The sequence below is a fragment of the Homalodisca vitripennis genome, chromosome 2 (assembly GCF_021130785.1).
Source record: "Homalodisca vitripennis isolate AUS2020 chromosome 2, UT_GWSS_2.1, whole genome shotgun sequence".
Taxonomy (NCBI): Eukaryota; Metazoa; Arthropoda; class Insecta; order Hemiptera; family Cicadellidae; genus Homalodisca; species Homalodisca vitripennis.
In genome coordinates, this window is record NC_060208.1 from 43710946 (window position 1) to 43722304 (window position 11359).

Consider the following 11359-nt stretch of genomic DNA (forward strand, 5'->3'; position numbering starts at 1 on the left):
CGGGTAGATATTGAAATGAAATAAAACAAGCTATGTATGTTATATTAACGAAATTTATTTTTCATATGAAAGGCCCATGTATGCCATTATGTATGGAATATGACATCGTTGAAATGTCCACCGCCGTTTCTCGCAATGGTAACGGATTCGAAAGGTTCAATTTTCAATTACTCTACCTCATAAATCCGGTTTAATTAGAGCGATGGCCTGGGTTATGTTGATCTTAAGTTCTTCGGTTGATTGAGGCCTACACTGGGATAGACCTGTGACCAGAAAATCCCATAAAAACGTCTAGGGGCGTCAAATCGCACGATCTTGGTGGCCAATTTATGTCACCTCTGCGAGAGATAACCATACCGTCAAATTGTCCATGCAAAATGTTCATGATGTCGTTCGCTGTGTGGCACGTAGCGCTATCCTGCTGAAACCACATTTCGTTTACGTTCATATCGTTCAATTTAGGCAAAAAATACGTTATCATCGTTCTGTAGCGTTCGCCGTTGACAGTGATGGCCTCACCAACATTGTTAAAAAAAATACGGACCAATCACAACGCCAGCCCCAAAATCCGCACCGAACAGTAACTTTTTGTGGATGCATCGGTACCTGGTGAACCTCATGTGGGTTGCCGTTGTCTCATGTACGACAATTATACTTGTAGTCATTCATCCAGAGATGTGCTTCGTCGCTGAAGATAAGTTTTCGGCCGAAATTAAAACGCTGTCCTCTTCCAAATGCTCCAAAGCCCACTTGACGAACAAACGGCGTTATCTATGGTCATAAACTTTGAGCTCCTGGGTCAGTTGGATTTTGTACGGATGCAGGCCTAAATCCAGACGCACAATTCGCCAAGTTGAATTTGCAAAAGGCCGAGTTCTTGTGTACGGCGAAGAATTGACTGCCTCGGGTTCCTCTGCACACTTTCACGGACAGCGACGACGTTCTCGATAGATCTGCTGTTCCTTTGACATCTGGGTGTAGGCTGGTTGATTACCGAGCCGGTCGTCTCGAATTTAGCTACCAAACGTTAAAGAGTTGACGTTGAGGGGCCTCCGCGTCTACCGTAAAATAGTCGCAACGCACTTAACTTTTTAACACTCATTTTGATAATAAAGTTTAATCATCTGAACGTGCTGCTCAATCGTGAAACTAGTCATGATGAAATAACTTGTCATGAAATGGCAGCACTCACTGAACAAAAATACATAATTATTGAAACAGCTGACACCAAAACAACATGGCCACCACGACTGCCAACATCTACCCGCCCAAAATGAAAACCCTATGCTTGAAATTGGGATTTGGCAGTTACGGGACTCACCACCAGTCACACCTTGACTGTAGTAGTGACAGATCAGGGCCGGCCTTAGCTGGTGCAGGGTCTGTTGCAAATTTATAATGTGGACTCCTCAATATGCCACACATCTAGTACTTCCCTCTCTCCCATTATAATTAGGACTATATTAATAACACTTTGTTACTAAGTAAAACTAGAAAATTACGTTATTACTAATGAAAACAAACTGGGAATTGGAAGATTTTTCTAGTTTAATATTTTTGTGTATATACAAATTATCATTTTTATGATTGGTTTGTTATTATCTTAAACACTGACAATTCAAATTTATGAAAGACAAAATGTCTATACAGTATTATAACAATTTATAAATTACTATACACTGTATACAAACTTTTCTGGAAAATTGTCTAGTTGGTAATAAATCATTTAATACAAAATACTTTACTTTTCTTTATTGAGATCACAGTCATGAATAATATTTCTTATAAATCTAGCTTTGAAACAATATTGTGTTCTATTGACAGCATGGGGAGAGAACAAGCATGGTGTTCTTGTTAGATGCTGCTACTCAAATACGCTGCAAACAGCTTCAATTGAGAACAATTTTCCTCAGCGGAAGTCACTGTCACTGTTACAGACAATAAGACTTTATATGTAATTAATGGCTTAGGAAATTCGTTTAAGTACTTTTAAATCTACTATTGTTTTGGTGTCACTATCTAGCACTTGTCTGCACTTTTACTTCACTGGCTTCTTTCTGTTAAAGGATTTGAGGCTGCAATGTCTTTAGAACAGTCATAACTTATGTACACTAAGTTCTTGTTTCAGGTTTTCACAATTAGCTTTTAGTTCTTCATCTCCCAGAAACTTTAAAGTTTGTGAAAAAAATACAAAATAAAAAATGTTTCCCAACCTTTCTCATAATACAATGTCAATAATTGTCAATACCCTCCTTCTGAGGGTAAATTATTGTCAATTATGTCATCAATTTCGTAATGATTTTTTTCCTGTTCAACTCTTTCTTCCCCTCTTAGATTCAATCTGTAAAGTTTCAGCAATGAAACTGTCAAGAGATTTAGTTGCTACATTCACATCCATGTTTTTTGTTTGGAGAGTAAGTACATGTTATGTTAATGACAAAATTAATTTTATTCTAAATTGGTCCTACAACAACCTCATAGCTTAACGTCATTTTATACCCTCAATCTTAAATATCCCTCTCCACAATACAGCTTTTTTAATCAAGCTTATTATAATGCCATAGTATTATTCAACACCCTACATGAATTTTTAATTATAGAATTATATCTAGTTAGTTTTAAAAGGAAGCTTAAGGTATTTTTACTAGAAATGTTTTTATTCTATACAGGACTAGGTCATGTACCATGTCGATTATTTATAAATTAAATATTGTGTTTGAATGGTTATTTTGATGCAAGCTAATGCATGCATTTATGTTTCATGGCTATAAAGAATATTTGACTTTGACTTAGCCGTATAATTTTGCCTCAGCAAGTGAGAGTGAAACAAAAATAATTTTTTATTTTGAGTTATCAGTGCTGCTGCTAACCTTAAGGAAGGCATCTCTTACTTCTTTTAACCCTTATAGCTCTTACACTCTCCACTATATTTTCCTTTTATGTGTAAGTAGTTCCTTAGCGTAAAATGTGTTATATTTTTCCCATCTCTACATATATAATTCAAGACAAATTTTTGGAGTTTAGTAGAGTACATCATCAGATTATAGTGATAAACAAATAGGCAACAACTCAATAGTGTGTTTTATGCAGACTATGTTAACAAACTAACAATACTATCAGACTTCTTTCTGTTATAGTACTTTATAAAAACTATCTTTGTTAATAGTTTATTATTAATCTGACAAACTAATTTTTTGTAATCTCTCCTAAACGCGGGGGCTGGTGTGATTGTACCAGTAGTACTAGGCTAAGTGCCTGGTTGCAAGGTAGCAAAGGAGTATTATGGACTTTGGATGTTATTACTGATTATTATTATTACATTGGATGGGGTTAATACTATCAACGACACAAGTAGAGTTAATAAGAGAAAGGAACAGAAGCAAATTGGAGAAATTCAAGCTAAAAAAAAGAATTATATTGCCTGATATCTTTTTTGCACAAACGTCTTTGGTAAATTCAAAAATTCAATTCAATTAAAAAACTTATTTATTTTTAAATAAAGAAATTACAATGTAATAATACATTAATTTATACTATAATATTTTAATAAATATGAATAAAAACAAGCATATTTTTTAATACAGGAAAAAGTACCCACATAGGCAAGCCAGTGCGTGGGTATGAGTCGTTGGAAAAAGATAAGTCGACCTGAATTGCGGATAAGTTTTAATCCTATATACATGAGTCAGATATACTGCATACAAAAAGCATATACATACATGCATGCATATTTATACAATAATATGTAATAAATATACATATTATGTACACATGCATATACAAACATACATAAACCCTGCTCCCTCTGCAGTAGAGTAAAATAAAGGAAAGTAAAGTAAGGGGCCTAGTTTGGTACAACAGATAATGGTCTTAGGTGAAAAACTCCTATCTGTAATTGGGCGCAATAATATTCTCTCTTATTAAATACTCTAAGATTGCATGCAAGTCAGTGTGTTCAAATAAAAGAAAGCACTAAAAATGAGAGACCTTAAATTGTATTGGGGAATAAAATAGGAGATAGCTCTGCCACAAATAGTCATGAGTGATTTCACATTACTCAGCATATAGTCGTCACGTTTCAAATATAACAGTAACACAATTTACTGTAAAACATTGAATTTATACACTTTACATCAAACATGACATCAGCAGAATGTGTTTTCACTGCAATTATTTTGATGTGGGGAGAGTAAACTTATGACTGATTACAACCAGTGGTTATATTATCTGCGTAAATTCAAAATATATAAAAACTTAGAAGTGGAATTGGAAATAAATTCTATTCACAAAAATGATGTACATAAAACAGAACTTTTATTTAATTAATTTGCAAACTTTCTTCTCATCATTTGTACTTATGAGTTTTATCTCAAAGACTCTATAAACTTAAGCATTGTAGGCGAATGTGATCAAGTAGGTACAATAAAGTAAGTTTGGATACTAAACTTAATTTCTACAGTATTAAATAGTATGCGTAGGTAGAGAAATTGGAAGATTGCATGGAAAAATAGTTGTGTTATACTAGCATATACCTTCAAAAAACACTAATCTTTTCAAATTGTTTGTTATGTATAGGCTGTTAAAGCAACACATCCGTTTTTGGTTATTCTGAGGGGTGCAGTAAAGAGGAATTTAGATAAAAGTTATTTTCAGAGGGTAAAAAAGCTTTCAAAAGTATTAGTGGTTTACCAGTGCAAATCACTGATTGCCTTGATATTTTTAATCTACAAGATTTGGCTTATTAGGACTTCTGCAGGTCAAACTGCACTCAGAAGGGGTCAGTGTAAGTTTGAGGTTTTGGCTTTTTTAAAGTGATATAAACAAAAACTTTGGCACTGTAAAAAGTTACTAATTTAAAGATTCTTTAGCTCACTCTTAAATGTTTTTCACATTATTTATTTCACTTAAACATATAGGAAGGGTTAATTTTTTGCCAGATGGATTAGTTATTTTACAAAAAGATTGAGTCTATGATAAACAGCAAAATTGATACCAAACCTTATGAATAATTGGGATACACATATACTGATAAACATGAGTAGATTGATGAATTGATGAGTGGAAGAGCGGTAAACTCAACTTTACTTTGTTTGCTTTTTTGTATGCTGTGCCTCCCTGGAGGGATTATCGAATAAGACACATGATACTTGAACAGACAGTAGTAGACACTTTCTGCCAAATCCTTAATGTTGAAGTTTGAGAAAAATCAGAGAACAAAAATTTCCTCCACTAATTTTCTCAAAACCTTCTTTAACTGCCTAAACCAGTCCATGTCATAATCGAATAACACCCTCAGAAATTCAGATGAATCAGATATGTCCACTTGTGTTTCTCCAACAAATAAAAATGGAGTTCAAAACACTTTTTATTTACTTTGATTGTTTTTATATAGATGCATTTTGCTTTTCAGGGGTTCAGGGTTTTATTTCAACCCTGTTTGTTGAATAAATTGGTCCAATTAATTTGGTTTAAAGAATTATTCCAAAGGTACAAACTCGTTATTACTGGTGATAAGAGTGGTCTCACCTCTGCAAGATTGTTTTTTGGACTTGTACAAGTGACATAATTTTAATAATTTTAGAATAGAAGATAAACTTATAAGTCATCATTAAGGAACTCAATTTAAAATAAAATCCAGTTTTTACTTGATTGACTAAATTTATAACTTAATTTTGAGCAAAATTTCCAGTACTTAATATTTGTTTTACATGTGCACTGAGCAATCAATGACCAATTTTTGAATGCTCAGATCTAAAAGCTTACTAATAAACATTTTAGCATTTACACAGCCAAAATCTGTTTAGAAACTGGCAAGACATGTCAATATTTAAAAAATCTAAACAACTTTTCAAAAATTCTTAGAAACGGAATATGTCCAATTAACTGGTAGGAATGCAGTTTGGTCTCAAATATTCAAAAAGTTTCCTAGTAAGACTATTTAGTTTCTTGAAAGATTTAATACTTAAAAATGCTAATTTGGATTTCAAGATGGTTCCTAAACACTTCATATTATCTTCAAGTTCGTGCAGTTGGTTTTGCAGTCACTTGGGATCCAACTTATCCTCTGTATTATGTGACCTCTCGAAAGCTTTAACATTCTTTTCTAGAAAATATATTTCTGTTGCATCCGAAGAAATGAAAAGGTGTTGCTGACCAAGCAAGGATCCAGTCCTTATTTTTGGAGGGAACCACCTGAGTTTTAGGAAAATAAAATGTTGGATTAATTTCTAAGATCCGTACCTGTATTCCAGAGTGGATACCTTTCATACTGTACCCGCTGTCATACCCTGTCCCTTGCAGTCCTTGATTTGCAATCCAATTTTATCTAATTCTTGTAGAAGAACATCAGTTAGATTGTTTCCTGTTGTTGATTTAACGTCTAAGAATCCAAGGAATTGATCTTCGATGCTTACACCTTCATTTTCTCTCTCAAGAGAACTGGCATTCATATAAATTTTTACAGACCGTATGACCATGGATAACTGCTCTTTGTGGCTAAGGTCAGGTGTGCAGTCTAGCATTACTGGGAAATACTTAGCTGATTTTATGTCCGCAACATTTTTAGACCTTTTCAGACAGCAACTTTATTAATTCTTTTTGAATGTTCACTCCTTAGTAATGATCATTAATTTCAGACGATTGAATTCGCCTAACATGCTCTTGAATGACAGGGTTGAATGTAGCCAACATTTCAATCAGTCCCAAAAAGTTGCCGTTGCTTTGCTTGAATATTGTGCTGTTTGATCCTCTGAATGCAATGTTGTGTTCTGCTAAATATTTACTAGCATTACCAATTCTCTTCAGAACCTTCTGCTAATGTTTTCTTTTATTTATTTACCAGTTCCTTGTGCTCCTTATCAATTGTTATAGCACTTTTTAAATGCATTTCAAATCCCTCCCACTTTCTAATGTTCTCAACATGCTTTGGTGACATCTCATGGGATTCTAGTCCTCTGCCAAGATGTGCCCAATCACTATAATCTTCACAAGATAATTGAGGTCCAGTGTTGTTTCCAAAACTGTCAGCAAAAATAAAACGCCTTGTCACTAGTTTTACTGTATAATCCATTGCCCATGCACCTGTCTCTGCCGAAAAATGACTTCTTCCTGAGTTTTTAGGAAAACTAAAATGAGTTACTTGTAAAGGGCCCTTTTAGATGATGTTACCAAACTTAGCAGTTGAAATCGAAACAGGCCAAACACCTGGATCGTTAATTTAAAAAACGATCCCTTAAGATTCAGTAGAGACTGGAGGTTTTGAGGATGAGGTTCTGAAGGATCGCTGATATCAAACAATAAGCTTCGAATAGAAACTAAAAGGTTTTGAGGATCAGGTTATGAAGGATCGTTGACACCAAACACTAAGCTTTGAGAAGAAGTTCAAACGTTTTGAGGATCAAATGCTGAAGGGTTATCAGACGGCAAAAAATCAGTTCATTCTTTATTACTTGTACTTGGCATAGATTGATCTGTCATTAATTAATTAACCACGCTCAATACTTAAGTCACAATTAATACGCGTGCGATGCAAGTAAAGTTAATAAGAACATTGTTTTCACTGAACTAATGGGTGTGTTGACACTGAAGGAGGGGAGGAGATCGTGTTGTGACAAGCTTGAAAGTGCGTGGTGGTGGTATGCCTGTGCCAGCAAGTATGACTCACTCACGGGCGTGCGCAATGCTCGGGTTATGTCACACCGCCGCTATCAAACGATGTTTTGTATTTGCATTTTTTTGGTCAATACTATCTCGTACAAATGAGAATCTTGTTCATATATTTCTTAATTAATTAATAATTGAACATATCACGCGGGTAATCAGATAGATATTGTAGACACGTACATTACTATTTTATTATTTTAATTCAACAAAAAATGTTACTTATTTCTTGAAGAGAATGTTATTTTTTGACAAGAAGAAGGCCATCCTGAGCGCGAGGCCACTCCACTCTTCCATCTCTAAAAGGGCGGCACTGATACGAACTACTTATCTGTAGGCATTTCAGCTCTACTTTTATATTGATTCAGCAGTAGATGATGTTTAATTCAACAAAAACTGCAAAGGTCATTTTTACTTCTCAAATTTATATGAAGACAATACTTGGTTAAAATCTGTCCATTAGGCCTATTAGACCAATTAGGCTTTTATAGTTTTAAGATAGTTTTATATATTTTAATTTTGACATTTATGGACGAAACCTATTTCATTTTGTATGATCAATGGTTCATAAATACTATTAGACTATTAATGAATTTATGGATAGAAAAGCCCATTTGTTTTTCACATGTTTGCCTCAGAATCTGGTTCTATCAGAAAGGTTTGTAATCTCTAAATGGTGTCACAACCCAAAGAACTTTCCCTACTTTTCTACCCACCAAAGTATCAAGCTTAGGGCACAACCTCTCAACACTATACTTTATGATGCCATTTGTGCCCTTCCCAATAGTGGCATAACTAAGGAGTGGATAAGAGGGATGAAACACCCAAAGCCCTAAAATATTTTTAAAATGTATGTATAACAGCAATTCAACTTGTTTGGAATACCACAGCTTAATATTTTAATTTCAATTAGACTTATCTAATTGATTTAAATTTAGATTTATTTCATACTCCCAGTGTGGTGTGCTCTTCAATCAGATTTATCCCCACCCCCAAAGCCAAGCAAGTCCTAGATACGCTACTGGTTTCCAACAATCCAGTTCCCAACCTGTACATGCTGGGTTTATATTGCTCATCAAAAGACCCAGAATATCCAACCCTTCCTGATAAGCTCACTACTAACTCTGACTATGTAACAGTATACAAGAGGATATTTAGTGCTAAAATCTGTTGCCACTTGAAACGTTGTGATTATTCTTTATCTAATGGTAGACGAAAAATAAAATTATTATAGATATAATACAGAAAAGTATCGTATTATCCATCATCAATAAAAAACTTTTAAGAAAGAAGTGAGACCATCTTGAGGGTTCAGTGCCAGAAAGAACATTTGAAAATGTGGTAAGTGTAGAAATTCATGCTGGAGAAGAACTTTGCCATTATATATTTATGAGTTGTTTGATGGGAAGAGAGAGGGAGTGGTTGTTGTCATAAAAATTGTATCTTTATTAAGTATCTTAATGAGGCCACTTTTAGGCGAAGTCTAAATGAGCAAACTTAGGTAATCTAGACATATTACTAGATATACCTCTAGTGGTTTGCATATGTTGGAGTCATAGGCGACTTAAGCGAGGTCAGTATTATGTGCACCATCACCATTTCCAAGGATGTAATGTTTGGGATAAATTACTGGGTGGGATATCTATCGTGAAATATTTATCTGTAAAGTAATTCTGCTGGTTACAGTTCTTGTTTAACTACTATTTAAAACTTAGCTTCTTCCAAGCAGTATAATAGGCAGTTTGGCATCTACAAAGTAGAGGCAGGCAATGTAGTACTAATCCAGAAATACTGTTTCATGCTGTGAATGTCCCTGGAATAAATTCTGTCTATTCTGGTAGAACTAAAACAATCTATATTCTGGTAGTATATCATATGGGTTTTACTATAAAAAAAATTATGGTTGCCTGTAAAGTCGGTTTTACGGGCGAAGATTTTACGTGACAACGTCTTTTTCTCGGTAGAATATTTATTGATATGAATATTATTAAATTGCACAATAGGAACAAGGAATTGAATGAAAATAAGAATTGCACAAATTTTAACTATAGAAATATATTTTGTTTACTAAAACATTGTACATAATTTGAAATTAATTAAAATTTGTTATTGTAAATGGTAAAGTTGAATAAAACATTTACTAAAATTGGAATTTGAAATTCTTGCTAAACACAGTTAAATTCTAACTCCGCGCGTGGTGATTGGTCGGTTTAGTTCGTTTGTTTGGTCGCACTGTTATGACAGGTTAGAGGTTATAATTTGTTATTTTAAATGTTTTGACTAGCAATACGCGCTGTTTCTTCTCAATCGACTGAATTACGATTGATTGCAGAGTGATTTAAACTAATAATTTACTTAACACTATCAACATTTGTCAATAGTATGACATAACCTATAAACTCAGTTTCTCAACTTTTGTGTCAATCTAACAATTAATCAATCATAGTTTACGATAATGAAATATCAGTGTACAATTATTTACCTTTATTGTTGTAGTTGTTGTAAATGACGAATCTAAGCACTCCACATTTTCACGAATAAACATAGTTATCTGCTTTATCCCGTGCGGCGGACCCACAGTTATCTGCTTTATCCCGTGCGGCGGACCCACAGTTATCTGCTTTATCCCGTGCGGCGGACCCACTGGACGGGCATCGTAACGTTACCGGGCGTTACACTTTTTCATGAGTGACTCCGAGCCGCAACCTAATTTAAGACGTTGTCACGTCAAAATCAAAATATGTTTTTGTGGTTTTAGAAGCATACTGTACAAAAAGTGTAACTAAAAATAGAAAAAAATTAATAAATGAAAGTAAAGTTAATTCGTTTAATTTCGCTTAGTGGGGTGTCTGAAATCTGATAATGGTACAGATTGATTCCTAAAACCTGGAGTACTTATCTGTCTGAAGAGATCCACAAAAAGTCAGCGATGAAGACGTTCAAACCAACTCATTGCATCGCTTCGACATTAAAAACACCTACACTACAAAGGAGCTCTGTCTGGTTACCCAGCACTATCCACTGTGGTCTACATGAAGAGATATTCTCATTGTCTCATCAGACGCACAATTGAATAAATTTACATTTAATCAATCCTTCACACTACAGCTATGTTATGTGTAAATAAGAGTTTTAAAAACTAAGCATAGAAAGGAATCTAAAGGAATTTACAATAAAATGTTTTTCAACCATAATATACTTTAATGATTGAACTATAATGTTATATTACTTGCTATATAATCAGTTTTCTACTAAACAGTTACAGCATAAAATCAACATAAATTCAACTGGTATAACAGAACAATTAACTACAAACCTATCAAGTAGAGAAATTTAACTAAATATATGTATTTGGTCATCAGAAGAGATTTGAATAAGAACTTGTTTTCATGGCAGTGTTAAGTTAGCAATTTCTTCATTCCAACAATACCACACAGCAACAAAAAACCTTTCTTGTTACGCTTTGCTTAAAATTGTTTCTTCTGTTAAATTGGGAAATTGATAATGATTCATTCTTTCCTGATTCTTCCAGACAATAGTTTTAAGAAAAAATTAAACATATAAAAATGAATGTTATCATTAATTATTATTGTTCAACAAAATAACATTATATTATTGTTTGGTATGCAGTAAAAACAGCTAACATCTCACATTACTTTAAAATACGTTATTTTTAGTGGTGTCTTAATAATTTGATTCA